This window comes from Sciurus vulgaris (assembly GCF_902686455.1).
Source record: "Sciurus vulgaris genome assembly, chromosome: 12".
NCBI classification, from domain to species: Eukaryota; Metazoa; Chordata; class Mammalia; order Rodentia; family Sciuridae; genus Sciurus; species Sciurus vulgaris.
In genome coordinates, this window is record NC_136473.1 from 99,960,705 (window position 1) to 99,979,647 (window position 18,943).

The window sequence follows — 18,943 nt, forward strand, 5'->3', positions numbered from 1 at the left end:
GTTTGGTCTCTGGTGTTGGAACAAGGAGGGGGAGCTAAAGAATCTCTAAGCATCTATGGGAATAAAACCACATGTACTGCAGGAGATCAGGGAGAGACCCCGGGCCCACTGGAGTGAGCAGAAAAGCCTTCCTGGCTGGGATTTTGAAAGGTGGATTTTGAAGGATGGAAGGGCTGATGAAGGCAGGGGATTTTAGGCAGTGAGAGGAGCGGGGGAGGGTGCTCGCGTGGGCGTGTGCAAGGTGTACAAGGTGTGCCTGGGCCACACGGCAGATCTGCCCTCGCAGGGGCCCGCGGCCTCCCAGCAGGGCCACGGCAGGGGTGGCCGGAGTCTGAGCTCCCCCTCCCTGGAGGAGAAAGGGAAAAGGGAATGCTGTGGTGAAGGAGGCAGGAGAGGTCGCCCCTGGGGACTCCACTGTATTTAAGGGAATCTCATCTTAAGCCAAATGCTCCCCAGTGCACCTCCTGAACGACTCCTCAGGCACCGGCGTTACCATCACCGAGTGGCAGAGACACACAACCAATGTGTGACCAGTGTGTTTTCATTGACAGCGTGTGTATGTGCCAGGAGAAAGGCACAGGAAGGGACCCAGAGCTACCTGCCGAGCCTTACCACGGGACGCAGAAGGTGCTTACTAAGACCTCCTCTGGCCAGGCCAGGGGAAGCCCAGAAGGCACCCGCCCTCCACAGTCCACCATCACAGAGCTTTCCTCCAGAGGGCGAGGGCCTGGGCAGGATCAAGCATCCCCGCAGTGAGGCACTCTGGCCACTGGTGCGACATGTGGGAAACAGGCCTCATGCTCACACTATTTGAACTAACTATCTTACTTTGACAACTAAAAGGCACCAGATTTAGAGGTGGTACAAGTGTTGGTTGAGAACATGGGCTCTAAAGTGAGACGACCTGGGTTCAAAACTTTGCTCTATCATTTATTAGCTTTGTGACAAAGGAAAATTACTTAACCTCTCTGTGCTTCAGTTTCCTCTTGCATAAGACTGCGAGGAAAACAGCTACTTCCCTGTGTTGTAATGTGGGCCTCGCGCCTGGTAAGCACTCATAAATGGAAGCTACGGCTGCCTTTCAAGACCTCAGGGTATTATTCTCCAGTGTGAAATCAGAGAGAGGAAGTATGAAATCTTATTGGGAAAGTTTGCAATGATCCCAGTTCATTATGTCTTGTTATTTGACTCTTTGGGATGAGAATAGAATGGAGAAGGTGTACCAAACTCAAGGCAGGTTAATGAAACTCTCTGGATGGTGCGTGGGAGGCCAATAGTTCACTGTGTTCTGTAGCTGTGGTGGTTCTAGGATCCTGGCCACCCACCCCCCCAGAGTATTAGGCCCCCGAAGGTTGTGATCATCTGGGGCCAAACGGCAGATGGGGGTTAAGTTTGGTAATCTTCTGCTTCTGCTTCTTCAGCATTCTTCAGCTACACACCTTCTAAAGATGAAAGTGCATCCTTCAGTGACCCCCAGAGCCCCAGGACCCGGCCACGCTCCTGTGTGTCCCGCTGTTCTTGCCTCAGCACCCTGGTCAATGCGGCATCAGCCCTGCACCCCGCTACTCCCCAGCCCCCTGGAAGGACTCGTGGCTCCCTATCTTCCCTCAGCAGCCTCCTGCCTCTCCTGACTGACTCCTGTCCATCCCGCAGGCCTGCATGCAGCCCATTTTCTGAACCTCCTGCCCCCGCCAGCATGGCTGGGTTAAAGTGTCCCCCGCGTGCTCCCGCCTGCTCTGGCTAACCCTGGCCTGCCTGCAGCACGTCCCAATCCACTGCCTGTCTCCCCGTCTGCTTTGCCAAAATGGGAACTGCTGATGGGCAGGAGCTGTGTGTGGATTGGTGTGGCTTCCATGGCACCCAGCACTGCACCCTTGGGTGAGCAGGGTATTTAACAAGGTTTCTTAGAGGAAATGACACTCAACATGAGACCTTAAGGTGGCTTCTCCAGCTCACTCAGACCATTCTCCCTCTTCTTTAGCACTGCCCAGCTTTGCCTGTCAAACGATCAGCCTCCAGCATCCACCATCTCTCAGGGCAGTCTTCCACAAAGCCCAGATCCCGGCCGCTCACTCTCCGTTGGATCCCAGTCCCTGGCTCACAGCATCCATGGTTTGGATTAGTACCTCCCAAAGGCCCCCAGTCCATGGTGCCATTGGGAAGTGGCAGAACTTCTAAGAATGGGATCCAGTGTGGTGAACTTAGGTCACTGGTGGCATTGTGGCATTGCCACTGAAGGGAGTATGGGGCCTCTAGCCCCTTCCTCTCTTGTTTTGCTTCCTGGCTGCCAAGAGCTGCTTTTCCCACCATGCCCTCCCTATACTGATGTGCTACCTCACCCTAAGCCCCAAAGCAACGTGCAGCCATGGACTAAAATCGCTGAAACTGTGAGCCCAAATCAACCTTTGCTCATTTTAAATTGATTGTCTCAGGTATTTATTACAGTAACAAAATCGACTAACACCAACCTGGCCAAGCCCACCTGGCCACCATGCTTGGCAGTGAAGCCCCACATAGCTGGCTTCTCAGCTCCCTGAGGGCTGAGCTCCTCTCCACCGATGATCTCGTCCTCCACCCTCTCAAATACCCAAATGGCCAAAGGCTAGAGCCTGCCTTCCTTAACAGTTGCATCTCTTCCATAATCTCAATGTTGTGCATCTCCCTCTCTGACCAGCACCTCCTAACTCCCCGCCTGCTGCCGCTGACATCCCAACAGTGCCACTCCTTCAACGTGGTGGGACCCTGACCCTCTACCTAACTTGTCCTGCTCACTCTGTGTTCTCTCTCCCCCAAGACGGGGCTGACATTTCCTGGATTGTCACTTTAACCACTTCTTTTCCATAGACTCTTATTTTCACCAATGTTCTGTAGCTTCCTGGCATTTGTGGGCAAAGCTCTAAGCCACAGTTAATCCGGTTCCGAGCCTCCTCCGGGTCTACACCCACACAGCTGACCGTGGCAGGAGGAAAGCACAGGATCTTCCTGGCTGGTCTAACTTTAACGCACGACCACTCACCTCCGGTGGCCCTTTAATGCTCTTTGGAAGTTACCGGTCCTTTCACTCACCCACACAAACATTTCATACCTTCTTTCTCTTGAGAATTCCCACACCTCCTCCCACACTCTCCATCTCAGTCGATGACCTTGGTCAGCCCTAGCAAGAGAACTGCCTTCCGCTTACTCTGCACTTCTACCCACGTATCTGCATCCAAGTCCTTACACCTTCCTCCCGTCGCTGTGGATGGACCGCCTGTTGCTCAGAACCGGGACCCCATCCTTTCTCACTTCCTCAAGGACACCCTCTCATTTCTCTTTCCCCCTTTGGAGTAAAATTCCTTGGAGGATCCATTTACACCCACTGACTATTCCTCTCCTCTCTTAATTAAATCTGCTCCAATCAGGCTTTGATCCCAGGTGGCTGAATCAAATGGCCCATTCTCAGTCTTTGCTCAGAGAAACTGTCAGCAGCATTGGACATAATGGACCACTTCTCCTTGAACTATTTTCTTCTACCCTTGATCTCCAGAAAATCACACCCTTTTGAGTTCCTTTTGAATTCTTTGTTCCCTTCTTCTCACCTCTCTGGGCATTTCTCACCTCCTCCACTGAATTGGTCCAAGGCTCAGTCCTTGACCCTTTTCTCTTTGCTGTATACATTCCTTTGGTGACTCATATAGTCCCGTGGCTTTAGAGCACTCTATCTATCGATGACTTAAATTTTACTTTCTACTACACCCCCATCTTGAAATCCAGGTGCCTGTATCCACCCTGAATGCCTACATCCTTTTCTCTTCAGTGTTTGCAAGTGGAAATGTTGTTCACACCAAGCAAATCTGCTTCTCCCAAAGTCCTCCCATCTCAGTTCATGGCAACTCCGTTCCTCCATTGCTCAGGTCAAAAATTCTCAGAGTCCTCCTTGACCCCTTTCTCTCACACTTCGCATCTGATCTTTAACCAAATCATGCTACCTCTCATCAAAATGTATCCAGAAACTGATCATTTCTCACTATTTGTGACCACCCTGGTCCAAACCAGCAGCATCTTTCACCCTAATGGTGGCAAAACCTCCTGACTGATCTTCCTGAAGCTCCTTTTGTTCCCCTTAGAGTTCATAAGACAGCAGTCAGAGAGGTTTGGTGAAAACCTTAGTCACAGGAAAAATTCAAACTCTTTAAAATGGCCTGCAAGGCTGGATGTGATCTGATGACCTCATCTCTTCCTTGGCACACAGGCCCCCCTGACCCCCATACTTTGGCATGCTCCTACCCAGTTATTTCCTCTCTGGATTCTCCCAGAGAGCTGTGCACCTTACCTTTTCCTCCTTTGAGACTATGCACCAAAGTCCTCCTTAAAAGAACCACCTCCCCCATGGAGTTTAAATTGCAACCCTGACCCCCACACTTTCAACCTCCTGAACACTGCTCTGTTTTTCTCCCTAGTGTTTATGAACATCTAACAGATTCTAATTTTCTTATTTATTACATTTACTGGGGGAGTGGGGTGGGAGGCTTTATTTCTGTCCCCGGCTACATGTTCACTGCAGGTGACATAGACTTGCTTCTCACCCCAGCCATCCAGGGATCCTGGTTTCTGGAGCCTCTACCAACTTGAAAGCTCCTGGTCACCAGGTGAGAAGGCAGAAGAATCTCAGAGTCTCAGAGAGGCAATTATGTGCTCTGTCTAAAGACATACACGGTGCAGGGAGGACACTGGAAGTATCTGATGGACATTACATGGTTATTGGGCAGCCATAGGCATTTACTAAGTGAACAAATGAATCACTGGAGGGGATGACTTAGATGTCTGCATTGGATGAGTCTCAGCTGGTGGAAGTAAAGAACAGGGAGAACTACGATACAAGAAGGTACTAACCAGATCTGCAGAGGTAAAAGTCCAGTTTGACGATGGGATTTTCGGTCTGAGTGAATAGAGGAAGGGCAATAGCAACGAAAAGAAAGGAAAAACCAGAAGCATAAAGGAAGTGGAAATCCAAATGTGTGTCTATGTGTGTTCCAGGCGGAAGTGCAGATGGGACCCCCGAAATATTCCTCAAGCTTTTGATTGTGCTAAAATACAAATGAATTTGTATTTAACCATCTCACCTATATTTAAGTGTACAGCTTGTTGATATTAACAATTACGTTGTGAAACCATCACCACCATCTGACTCCAGAATTATTTTCATCTTGCAAACTGAAACTCTATCCACTAAATAATGACTCCCCACTATTCAGTACCCTCTCGTCCCCTATCCCCAGACCCTGGTCAACCCCATTCTACTCTCTGACTCTGAATTTCACTGCTCCTGGTAAGTCCCATAAGTGAAATCATATGATACTTTTTGTCATTGGCTCACTTCACATGATGTCCTCAAGGTTAGTCTGTGATGTAGCCTATGTCAGAATCCCCTTTCTATTTAAGGCTGAATAACATTTTCTTGCAATTCACTTATCCATTCTTTCTTTCATGGACACTTGCCCTGCTTCTACATTTGAGCTGTTGTGAATAGTGCTGCTATGGACTCGGGTGTCCAGATGTCTCCTCCAGACCCTGCTTTCAACACTTTGGGGCATGGAACCAAAAGCAAAATTGCTGGATCATATAGTAATTCTATTTCTGTTTATTTATTCATTTATTTATTGCAGTGGTGAGGATGGAAACCAGGACCCTCATATGCTAGGAGAGCTTTACCGCTCAGCTATGTTACCTGCCATGTTTTTAATTTTTTTTGAGAAATGGCCCTTCTGTTTTCCATGGTGACAATGGCTTTTTACATGCCCACTAACAAGGGTTCGTGCACGAGGCTTCTAATTTCTCCACGTCCTCACTGTCAGTTGTTATTTTCTGGGTTGTCGGTGGTTGTTGGTGGTGGGTGGGTGATAGTAGTCATTCTTGTGAGGGTGACTCATTGAGGTCTTGATTTGTACTTCTCTAATGATCAATGACTTTGAACATGTTTCATAATGTTGCTGGCCATTCTTCTTTGGAGAAAAGCCTATTCAAATCTTTTGCCCACTTTTAAATCAGGTTTTTTTTATTTGTTTCCTTGTTTTGCTCTTGTTGAGTTGTAGGAGTTCTCTAGAGATTCTGAAAGTTTGTATCTGCTCAGATACATGATTTGCAAATATTTTCTCCTAATCCGAAGGTCACCGTCGCACTCTGCTGATAATGTCCTTTGATACCTATTTTTTAAATTCTTTTGCCTGTGTCTTTCATGTCACAGCCAAGAAGCCAAGAAGTCATCATCAAAGTCAATGTTACAAAGTGTTTGCCCTGTGTCTTCTTATGAGTTTTGTAGGTTCAGCAGTTGTTTAGGTCTGTGACCCCTTGAGAGTTCATTTTTGCATGTGGCATTCAGTAAGGGCCCAGCATCATTTTTGTTATGTGCATGTCCAAATTCCCCAGCACCGTTATGTGAAAAGACTATCCTATCCCCATTGAATGGTCTTGACACCCTTGTCAAAAACCATTTGGCCATATATGTGAGGATTTATCTCTGGGCTTTCGGTTCTGTTCCATTGTCCCATGTACCTATCTTTATGCCAGTATACACTGCCACACTATTTCAGTCACTACAACTTTGTAATAGGTTTTGAATTCAGGAAGTGTGAGTCCTCCACATTTGTTGTTCTTTTAAAGAATTTTGGCTATTTTGGGGTCTCTAGAGATTCCATATAAATTTTAGGATAGATCTTTCTATTTCTGAAAAAATAAAGGTTGGAATCTTAATAGAAATTGCATTGAATCTATAGATTGCTTTGGGTAGAACTGACATCATAATATTAAGTCTTCCAATCCATGTTTATAAAATATGTTTCCATTCGCTTCTGTTTTCATTCATTTCTTTCCAAAACGTTTTGCAGTTTTCATTGTGCAAATCTTTCACCTCCTTTGCTAAGTTAATTCTTAAGTATTTTCTTCTTTTTTTTTTGTATCAGGATTGAACCCAGGGTTGCTTAACCTCTGAGCCACATCTCCAGGTCCCTCCCCCTTTTTCACTTTTTTTATTTTGAGACAGAGTCTTGCTGTGTTGTGAAGGGCCTTGATAAGTTGCTGAGGCTGGTCTCAAACTTGGGATCCTCCTGACTCAGCCTTCCGAGTTACTGGGATTGCAGGGTGTACCACTGTATCTAGCTATTCTTTTAGGTGCTGTTGTAAATTTAGTTGCTTCTTCTTTACATTGTTAATTATTAATGTATAGAAATGCAAATAATTTCCATGTGTTGACTTTGTATTCTCCGACTTTGATGAATTTGCTTATTAGTTCTAGCAATATTTTGGAGTACACCTGCATTTTGACCTCACTTTTTGCTAGATAAACTCTGATATTTTGACACTGGGCTCTTTACTCAGTTTAAGGTTCCTCCTTTGTAGCCAGATACTGGGGGCTGGCTAGAAATCAGACCTGCTCTAAAGGAACTTCCAGTCTGTGGTGGGAACCCAGACCCATATGGAGAACTTCAGCAAATGAGGAGAACAAGGAACAGTTTTAGGTATGTGCAAGATACTTTCTATGTATCATCTCATGACATTCCCTTTGCAAAATTTTCCTTTAGAATTTACCACTGAAGATATCTGGGCCTGGAGTTTTCTTTGTGTATAAATTTTTAACTACAAATTCAATTTCTTTAATGGATATAGTGCTATCCAAGCTACCTATTTCTTCATGAGTAAGCTTTGGTAGTTCATTTCTTCAATATATTTTTCTAAGTTGTCAGATTTATTGGGAAAAGTTGTTCATAATATTCCCTTATCCTTTCAATATCTGTAGAATCTATAAAGATGTCATATCCCTTGTTTTGGAAAATAATAATTGATATTTTCTTTCTCCTTTACCTGATCAGTCTGATCAGAGGTTTATGAATTTTACTGATACTCTCAAAGAACCAGTTTTGGGGTTCCTTGTTGTTTTTCTGTTATGCATTTTTTAATTTAATTGATTTACATTGCGATTTTATCATTTCCTTTAATCTCCCTACTTTGGATTTAATTTTATTTTTTCTAATTTTGTCAAGTGGGAACTGAGATCACTTTCCCCTTTTGTAATATTGGCCTTTAGTTCTATAAGCTCCTGATGGCTGAAATTTGTGTTTTGTTCACTAATAAAACCCTAAAACAGCAATTGGTGCACAATAGGTACTGAGCAAACATTTGTCAAATTCGGGACTTGATGCTCCCCTCTATTCCAGACCCCCTGAATGAATGATCCCCATTTTACTCCAGATGAAGCTGATTCTTACTTAAACTTCAAAGCCATGTATAATCACGCCCCTTCTCTGACCTCCTTTCCTAGTGACCACCCTAAGCTATGGCTTCTTTGCTGTCCCTCAAGTATGCCAGGCAGGATCTGAACTCAGGAACTTTGCTTTCCTTCATCTTCTGCCAGGAGCAGCTCTCCCTCAGTCTCCACAGGAGTGGTGTGGCTCGTTCCTTCTGCTTTCTGGTGATTGCTGAAAGTCACCAGGGAGGCCTTCTGATCACCCTCTGCCTGCCCCTGCCCCGTCCTCTGGTCCTCTCCACACTCCCTCTCCTGCTTCATTCTTCTCCATAGCGCTTCACAGACTTCATCACCATCGAAAGGACCCCTTACTCTGTCTCTTGAGAACCCCACGTTAAGCACAGATGATGTGGTTTTATCTTTCCTTATCTTTCCCTTCAAAACAATTTTCCTGCCATATCCCCAGACTCTGGAGCAGTGTCTTGTGCTCCATACACATTTGTTGAACAAACTCATGACTTAACACGAAGATCACTGTGGTTGCAAAAATGCAAACAGGGAGGCAAATAGGATGTGCTGATCCATGGGACAGGAGTGGTAAGAAAAATCAGGGTAAAAGAATAACTCCTAGGGTTTTTAACCAATTCCAAGGTTCATGGTGCCATCTACTGAGATGGTGATGGCTGGGCAGAAGAAGAGGTTTGGGGAATTCAGTTTTGAATGTTAAGTTTAGAGTGTTAATGAGCAAAGAGTGGCAGTTGAATAAAGAAATCTAGAATTCAGAGGAGATGTATAGTTAGTAGTTTTAAAATATAGACGAAATTTAAGCTCATGAGCATGAATGAATGAAATCATCTACGGAGTATAAAGAGAACGAGAGTAGGGGGTGAGAAGCAAGATAAAGGAAAGGGAAAAGAAAAGGAGAAAAGAGGAGGAAGAAGGAGAGGAGAGGAGAGGAAAAGAGAGCTTAGAATAAAATTCTGAAGCATGCTGATATAAAGAGAGAAGACAGCTGGAAGAGAGAAATTGAGAGAGCATAGTGTCATATAAGGAAGCCAATAAAGGCAGGTGTTCTGGGAAGGAGCTGGAGGCCACACCCATGCTGACTGAGGCTGAGTGTTCCAGCCAGGGCTAATAAAAGGTACCTTCTGCAGTTTTTCAGATGGAGATCATTTCTGATTTCAGCTAAATGGATCGTGGACATCCAAGAATGGCAGGCTTGAAGAGTAGTTAGGAAGAGGAAGTGAAGAGAGCATGGGTAGAGAAAGAGTTCCAGAAGATGGGTGATGAGGGGAAGAAGCAGTAAGAGCAGAAAGGTCCCTGTTACATAGGACAGCATGTCCTACCACCGGCCTCTCCAACCAGGCTGAGGTATGAGGTGAGAACTCTCGGTGGTGCACCTGGATGCAGAGGTCATGGAGCTCAGCTGCTACATTCTCTCATGAAACAGCACGAGTTGTGCTGTGCAGGGACTGTGGTCAGCAGACACCCTCTGACTATCAGCTCCTTCAGAGTTTGCCTCAGCTGCAGAGAGTCCAGACTCATGCCTTTCCCTGGCCTCCTGCACCTAGTGACCCATGCTAGACACTCTAACAGGAAGACATGTTCCAAAGCTACCTTCCAGATACACATCTTCCTGTGTTCCACCCCCCCTCCCCCACTTTCCTTCAGAGGTATTGGTCCCTAGGGAATGTCTCACACCCCAAGCTCTGTCTCAGTTGCTGCTTCCTATGAATTTATCCAGAAACAGAAGTCCAGCTGCCAAACACACCATGGGTGAGATATGATGCCAGGATTGCTGTAAGTGTCAGGTTGTTATGCCAGTAGCAAGGCCAATGCACAATGCTGGTCCAAGAGAAAGGACGAGAAAAGGAAAGGTCTTTTCTGCTTGTAATGGCCAGACAGCTGCACCAAGAACACTGCATTCGGTTTGGGCGCCACATTTGAGGAGACCTACAAATGTCATCAAATATGGAGTCCTCATAGAGGGCTCAGAGATAGCAGTGGGACTCCAGTTATTTCTGGTTTTCTCACCTGCTGGTCTCAATGTTTTCTATGCCTCTAGATTAAAAGCCTGTGACAAGTGAGTCCTTGCACATCTACATAATGACAGAATGCACATTTACATAATGCTCGCAGCAGTTCTGTGAGTGAGGTACTGTCACCCCACTGAACAGCTGGGCTGTGAGAAGGTAAGGCACTTCCTCAAGGTCTTCCAGCCAGCCAGTGACAGAGCAGGGATTAAAATGCAAGCCTGTCTGACCCCACAGCTTGCTCCTGAGTGCTGCTTTCCCTCTTCCAAAGGCTCTTCCAAAGCTTGGGGGTGCCTTCACCTTTTAAGAGGAAGAGTGGGTGAGTGCGGTGAGCTGCCCAAGGAGCTAAGGCATGCCCAGAAACGTGCAGCTGCAGAGACTTGGGAAGCCTCCACATCCACTGAAATTGCCAAGACAGTGTCACTGGGACCAAACGAAGCTGCAGCTGGGTCCTAAATAGGGAACAACTTTTAAGGTGGAAGATCCCTTCACAGAATGGGCTGCTGGGGTCCAGGGAAAGGAACTTTCCAGCACAAAAATTCAGGTCTGTCTCTTGAACTGCCCTGTACTTGTAAGTGAGAATAAGTGTGCACCCTGCAGCCACGCAGGTGGCTGGGCCCCTGTACAGCTGCATCCTTGAGGTGGAGACAGGCCAGGGGGTAGGCATTATGAGAGCAGCCCCAGCTCCCTCCCTTTCTCCCATTTAGAGTTTTTGGGGCTCTGATTCAGTTTCACCTGCATGGTGCCGCTCACAGAGGCAGCCGTGAGCCTGCAGGAGAGTTCTGGGGCTCCTCAGTGATGCCATTTCTCCTGGTGACGAAGGACACAGGGCTCTGTGCTCAGGGTCCCTGCCATCACTTACTATTCCTCCTCTCCTGAGAGGAAAAAAAAAAGACGAAAACAGACAACCCTAGGTTCCTCAGAGCAGTCCTGCCTAGAGCCATCAACCTCCACCCCTCCTCCACTGGCTGGAGCCCCTGGGGTAAGAAGGAGTTTCTGTCTCTGAGTCCATGTGCTTTCACCCCATGGGGCCCAGCCATTTCCAGACTGTGGACACCTTTTATTCTATATGCAAGATTTTGTTTCTATATGCACAAGAATGTAATTTGTTTCTTTGCTATTTTCAAATGTGATGGCATAAAGCCATGCAAAATGCTCTTAGATGTTTACACCTGACTTATAGTACTGTTTGTGTCTTTATACCTGCCCCACTCCCCGTCCCTGTTGGATTTGCCAGAGGTTTGCTTGGTCTTTCTGAAGCATAGACACGCTCACTGGACCAGGCCCGGTTCAACCCTGGCCAGGAGAATCCACGCATTCAGAAGAATTCTGCATTCCAGCGGCCCTACAGGGAATTTATTTCAAGAAACCTGGCTTCACACCCCTGGCCAGAGCACTAGGAAGAGAGGCCCTCTCTGGTTCTGCTCTGTGCAGCAGTTGAAGAGGAAAGGGGAGGCGTGTTTTTATGGAAACCTCAACTGCCTTTCCTCCTCTCCTGTGAATCACCTCTGTGTTCAGGCAGCTGAGACAGCTGCACGGAAAGGCGTGTGTGTGTGTGTGTGTGTGTGTGTGTGTGTGTGTGTGTGTGTGTGTTGGGGGCCTTGGAAAGAAAAGGCCCCTTGTACCCTGGCCAGCACCTGGAGATGGTGTGACCTGGGAGAACAAGAAGCCAGGAGCTCCCAGCAGCTCCACAGAAGCCAGAATTACAGCGGCAATGCTCATGCGAGCCACAGGGGGAGCCCGAGAGCCAGAGTGTGCAGTGCCTCCAGCAAGGTGAGCGGGGACTGTGGAAGATGGTGTGGAAGGAATCCTGATCGTGGCGAGGCCCCTGCTCTCCTCTTCTTTGCTGGGAAAACTCAAAACTTATCCTTCGAGGCCAATTCAAGAGCTACCTCTATGGAGAACACTTTCCAAAAGCCCAGACAAAGCCCTTTTCTCCTTCTTGCTGCCAGCCAGCATTGCCTGCCCAGGGCAGAACTCTCTGCAGATGGCTCTGAATCTCTAGCACACTGTGAAGCCCTGCAAAGCAAGACATGGCCTGGATCCTCTGCGACCTGACAGCTCGGGCTCTGGTTTCTTCCTGGTGTGCTTGGGATTCGTGCTTTGGAGTCATGCAGGGAGTTGTTAAAAGGCAGATTCTAGTCCCACCTGGATCATCTGGGGGTGTGGCTCTGAAATCTTCATCCTTAACCAGGTCCCCAGGTTATGCTTTGTGCACATCAGGGATGATACAAAATACAGTGCTTTCAAATGTTTTTGACCAAGAATCAAAGCAATCCAGAATATGAAATAAAATTTCCATTATAACTCCCCACATATTATATGTATATGAAACTAAAACAAAAATACATAAAACAATAAGTTTCCAGGATATGTGTGAGACACTTTGATATAATCTATTCTATTATAAAAAGAACATTGGTTGCAGTCACTAAAGGTGATTCCCTGTCCTGTTTGTAGGTTGTGTCTTACAGTTTGAAATCATCAACATAAAGAAGTTCAACAAATGTTCAATGAATGAATAAATGAATAATGGAGCAAATAAACAGATAGTCATATTTCAACCTCTGTAAAACAGAGAGATTCTATCAAATAATTTCTAATATCTCCTCGTTTTAAAGTTCTGAGATCTGATGCTCTTTAAATTTTTCAATTTCCAATCATTTTGCCATGCCCCGGGGCTGTGAAAATCCTCAATGAAAGGGATCACCAAAAGGAATCCTCAGTTAAAAGGATTCCTGCTGATGTAAGAGATCAGAGGGTTTTGATTTGTTCATTAACTAAAGTGATGTAGCATCTTCCCTTCTAACCTCAGAACTTCCATCCGTAAATCTGGAAGGATCAGTAAAGACAGAAGCTAAGGTATAGAAGATTTCCAAAAGTCTCTTCTGTGGTGGTTCTTTCTTCATTTTCTATAAAGTCCCAAGCACGAGGTGAAATATGGAGGAGCAGAGGCCTAGTGTCTCTCTGGCCTGGAAAGATATGCTTTCCCTGGGCCAAGGACATGTGCTGCTATGCTCACAGAGAAGGTGAGCCTTCAGCCTTGTGTACCTGCGGGCTCTAGAGACTTCAGAGGTGCCCTTCCACTCCTTGCAGCTCCTCCTCCCGTAGTGGGGCCAGCAGCTCTAGAGGTCATTTGAGAAGGTCACTACTGTATGGTGTGTGTCTTGAGGATCTTATAGAAGATTAGTCTTGGAACTCACCAAGGGGTTCCAGTGGGTCCTGGTTAGAGCTCATTAATTGTGCGTGGTCTTAGACGAGCTTTAGGAGAAATTTCAGGGGAGACTAGAGGTGGCATTGCCTTCTGCTTTGACTGGAGGCAGAGATGAGCCTCTAACCTAAACTATTATTATTAGCTCATTCATTGCCTATCCTTTGAACACTACAAAGTACTTCATGAAATCCCCATAACTCTGAAGATTACTAACCATAATTTACAGATAAAGAAACTAAGGCATAGAAGCATTAGGGAGGTCACCTGCTGTAACATAAAAAGTGGCAGAAACAGATTTATCCAAGTACCCTTATACAGAGCATACACGGTCAGGTTGCTGTATAGCCATCACCAGGGGCAGGTGGTGTGGACTTGGGAAGAGGAGGCCTTCCGTGTGGCACTGAGCTATAGGAGGAGTCATGGCACTTCCTATCTTCCTGTCTAGAGGGTCAATCTACCACTTCTGTTATTTATTGACATATGTGCCAAGCACCGCATACTGTGAAGGGCCCAGGTTTACTACGTCACTACTCTGGGAGTGTTGATAGTCTTCCCCAAAAATGCTACTTGGCCAATCTCTAAGTGAACGTTTGGGGCAAGGAGGCCAGAACCAGAGCCAGGAGGACATCACCCCATTGGAAACAAAGTAGCTACGAGCCAGCATTATGGAGGAACAGGGATGAGGCAAAGGCATCTGCAAGCTCCCACCAGCTCTAGGACAAAAATTAGGGTTATGATTCATTAAAAAATCACCATAGAGCTAACACTCAGATAAATGCTTTAAACACATGGCTTCAGGTAATTTTCACAACAACCCTGATACTATTCCCATTATACTATTGTAATTGGAGTGGGGGTCATCCTAGGCTCAGAAAAGTTAATTGACCAAGGTCAAGATCAAGCAGAACTGGGATTGAAAGCCAAGTGTGTCTTACTCAAAACTGTGAGTCCTCTTTCACCTACAATTTTATTTTTGCACGTGTACTCTTATTCAACAAAGTTCAATGCCTGAGAGAAGAACAGTATTTAAAGGGTCTCTACCATGCATGGGTCACTTAAGTGGCTCTAAGGATCTTCTTTAAGGATCATGAAGGGCCAAGACATGAAGTAGATGGTATGGTACCTCACCAGCTGTCCCCAGCATGTGAAAGCAACTCAACCAGGACCCCGTGCTGATGCCTGACCACAGAGCCTGGGGAAGAACTGTGGGGAACGGGGCCTAGGCTCAGAACTTTATCCACAGAACTGGGGAAACTTCTCAAAGTTCCCTTGGAATCACAGTACAATCCAATGTCAGATGTACCACGTTCGCAAACAGCAAGGGGCCAAAGGCATCCTTCAGGATGGAGGGCCGGTGTGCCCAATTCTCCACCCATGTCACTCAACTCCAGCTATCTAGCCTGTGTTTTTGACAGGCACCACTGAGCTCAGGCACTGTGGCTAGCAAGAGGCTGGTAACCCTCCTCCTCTCTGGCACCTTGTGCTCCTCCCTCAATCTCTCCTTTCTCCCCACTTTCCAGACAGACAGGAGGTCAGAACCTTCTTTTCACCACTTCCAACTACAACAGCTCAAGGGAAATGCCAGATTTTTAAAAAGCAAACTTTCAAATAATAAACAAATTAAGATAACACCTTCCCTGTTTCCATACCTAAGGGATTGGACAGAACGATATAGATTCTAGAAGTTCTTAAAAGAAAGAAAAAGATATGGCTTGAGGAAAGGCCCTTTAACTCTCCATGCCTGGTGGTCTTTACAGTGACTGTTACAAAGATTAAATAAGACTGTGAATGTGCTTATACTGTCAAAAGGGAAAAGGACCCAGAAAATGAAAGGGATTCCAGAATTCTGTCATAAGGCCCCCTCAGCCCCCAGTGTGCAACATTAGTATAATGAAGAATCATATGCTGGAAAGGAGCATGAAACTTCCAAACAGGATTTTAAAGATGGCAGAGGGGCATCTCTGGAAGGTGACCCAAGGGCATAAGGAGTTCCCATTATGTCTTCAAGTAGGTAGCATCCAGGCCAGTCCTGCTCCCATATACCACAAGGTGACCTGCCCCATCCCAAAGAGACAGTGACACCAGTATGCTTTAAACACCAAGCCTTATGGGCAATTTAACATGGAGACCCTGTAGCATCCAGTAACTGGTCAGTTGTTATTGTTTCCAGAAAGAAAGTGTGAAGCCAATTAGGTTGTCAAGGCTGATGAGAACAGACAGGATTTGTGAGAACCATCTCTTGGGCAGCTGAGTGACTGCACAGACCATACACACATGGTCACACAGCCTTGGGTGGAGAGACTAAGGGTTTCCAGGAGAGAATGAGGGCAGAGTCAGGCACAGATCAAGCATGCAGGCTCTGAAGGGACCATGTTTGGAGATCTTGCACAGTCAGGGTGAAGGGTGAAGATCCTGATATCCTGGATTCGAACTGTGGCTCCACTACATAGTAATTGTGTCTGTGACCTTGGATGAGTAACTTGAGCTGTCTGGCCTCAGTGTTCTCAGTTTACAGAGGAGGCTAACCTGGTAATGGCTGCTCCACTGGAACGTGGGGAGGATTCTTGGAGACAGTGTCACTGTGAATTGGCTGAATGGATACCTTGCTGAGGCTGGAGTTGGGGAGAGCGCACACCCTCATCCCTTCACACTGCTCCCCTCCACAGGCATCTGTGGGGAAACAGATGCTTTCTTACGGAAGACATCTCTTTACGCGAGCAGGCCACATGGACCATTTTGGACAAGAGCACTGGGGTGTGTTGGTGGCCCCTAGATGTTGCTGTGGGAGATGTTTTAAATATTCCCTACTCTCCTCAGCTCACACCCTCCCCCGATGCCAACTTTTTTGAGTCATGGCCCCTTGAAAGATGGATGACTGCTAGGATCTTTTTGCCCAAACTGTGTATCCACACTTGCTGCATTCTGGATTTTATTTCAGGGGCTTGGTGAACAGCAGGATCTGAACCCTGTTTCAAATGTCTAGACTCAGAGACCAGGAGACATGTCTCAGCTACAAGCTTATCCCTTGGAAGTCACTCCTGTAAATCCTGTAAAGGGGCAGAGGAACCTGCTTGTCTAATCACACTGAGAAAATTGCTTTTCAGAGCAATGCCTGGGTGTCAGTATTCCTGTGAGAGTTGTAGCCCTAACAGGGCCATGGGATAGAAAAGGAGCCCTAGGTGTCATGTCATCCCAAAAAACAACACTGACATCAATACCAGCAATGAAGTCAGCTAACTGGGCACTTACTATGTTCTAGATGCCAGGCTAAGTTCCTCACATGCATTATCTTATTTAATTCTCCCAAGACCTTCAGGATGGAGATACTACACATCTTGCAGATGAGGAGTTGAGGCACACAGAGATTAAGTAACTTGCCCAACGTCATGCGGACAGTGAGTGGTAAGATTCAAACCCAGACCCAGAACCTTGCTGTCAACCAATAAAATTTTGGCCACCAAGTGACATCACAGGTACCACACTCCTATCTCCTATTAGGGTGAGCGTCAGAATGAACACTCTTCAAAATGATCCTATGTGGAATTAACTCTTGAAAGATGAAGAGAGGTCCCAGGCAGGCCTGGCGTCTGTATGAATAAGGACAGGCACTGTTTCCTTATACCCCAGCTAAGCAGTCATGGGCAACTTTGAGACAGTGACTGGACCACCGCTAAGAACTGTGGGACCCTATTCCCTGCTCAACCCACAGCTCTGCAGAAGGTAGGTAGTGGAACCTGGAAAGTGATATTATAGGGTCTCAGTGATGTTCTGGCTCCCAGGGAAGGGAAGACAGGCACCGCAGATGCTGACCTGTGACAAGTGGCCCGTGAGCACACCAGGAGAGGAGTGAAGGATGGACAGTTTGCTCTGTGGAAGAAGGAATGAGAATGAACCGGAGGCATAGGGCCACCTGCAGGAGAACTGAGCAACCTTCTAGGGAGGGAGGAGGAGGGAGGAATGCTGGCTCAGGCTGGGAGGAAAGGCGGGAGCAGACTGAGCCTGAGGATCGGTTCAGGCAGTGAGAGGGCAGCCCCACTGTATTTCCCAGGCTGCTCTCTGGGATGCGGGCAGGAAGGTTGAGTGTATCACACTGGCCCCACCTCCCGAGGCTCTCTGCAGCTGCTGGACTGGACACAAAAGCCTGAGAGACAGAGACACCACCTCTGCTAATTTGTACCAAACTCTGGCTCCTGTTGCTGAGAGACCACATGTGACAAAAGCCAGGGCAGGGGGCGCCCACGTCACCGTCTGCATTTTCCAGGTAAGCAACTGTTTGTGTCCCAGCCAGAAGTGAAGAGCAAGGCTTGAAGGCAGTGGGCAGAGGAGAAGAAAGTGGGAGGTGGCTGCCCCGGGATGGACGGAGCACAGTCTGGAAGGGGCCAAGCAGAGGGGCAGGGGCCAAAAGCTAGGACAAGCCTGGGGCAGGCTTCTGCACAGTGTCCACGTCTGAGGTGGGAGAGCTGGAGGCTGCACCAGCTCCACTGCTGGCTGTGGGCGAAATTCCAGGAAAGGGCTGTGTTCTGACAGCCTCGGGGGGCCGGCACATCTGGAGAGCAGAGCGGCCAGCTACCCCATAGCATCACTGTTCCTCTTCCTGACCAGGTATATTTATGCAGCCTTTGCCAGAAAAATCCCACTCTGGGCCCCTGCCCTCCTCCTAGTCTTCTGGATGGTGGAGAGAGAGCCTTTGGCAAGTACAGAAGGGAGAAAGCAAGATGTATGTCTTCACCGGGCCATGGCTTCGGTCAGAGGAGGGACCCCTGATCTGAAAAGGCAATCTCCCGTCAACCTCCTGAGAGGGGTTAGTTGAAGGCTGTGTGCTGCCCTGAGGAGGCTCCTGCATGGGACAGAGGCAGGGAATAAGTCACAGGCCGTGGAGAACAGGGTACGTGTGTGCTGGGTGTGGGGTGGGGAGAGGGTGACGCAAGCATCTGTGGAACAGTGCCACAGGAACAGGCGCCGTGTGTCACAGAGGGAGGAAGAGACCTCGGAAATCTGTTGCACACAAATCCCTTTGCTGTCCCTGCTGGGGACCACAGCTTGTGATCAAGCATGCTAGTCTGTGTAAGTCATATAAAGTTGGCTGGTCCTGTGTCCCCTTTCTGAATGACACACATGCATGTATGTACCTCTCCTCTCTGAGAGCCACTATGATACAAATATGTCAAACTTGGTTTGCTGTCAAAAGGATGCCAGGCACACCCTGACATGTTATGGGGATAGAGCATCAAGGTAAGAGGAGTGGCCCAGGGCTCAGGGGACACAGGAACATGAGACCTGGAACCTAGTCATGACCGCAATATGTCCTCCTCCATTTGTGGCTTCTGTGCCCAGAGTAGAAAGCGAGGATTCCTCCCCTCTGCTCCCCACTCCGTACACTCAGCAAGTGTGTGGTGAGCGGGCAGGAATGGGGGAGAGAGTTTGACAGGATGGGACGCATAACAGGACACACCAGTGAGAGGGCAGGGGAAGCTGAGG

The 18,943-nt window shown here is 47.4% G+C and overlaps 1 protein-coding gene across 2 annotated transcripts in view; it reads left to right on the top strand.

Moving 5' to 3' along the window:
* Positions 1-18,943, top strand: part of ZNF648 (zinc finger protein 648) — a 38,307-nt gene that overhangs the window by 15,116 nt on the left and 4,248 nt on the right. Inside the window, exon 3 of one of the 2 annotated variants that reach the window (XM_079106948.1) lies at positions 7,375-7,493. The gene's annotated coding sequence lies outside the window, so the exon portion shown is untranslated. Of the gene's footprint in view, positions 1-7,374; positions 7,494-17,454; positions 17,727-18,943 lie in introns of those variants that run through there. The other variant, XM_079106949.1, reaches the window with a different exon arrangement.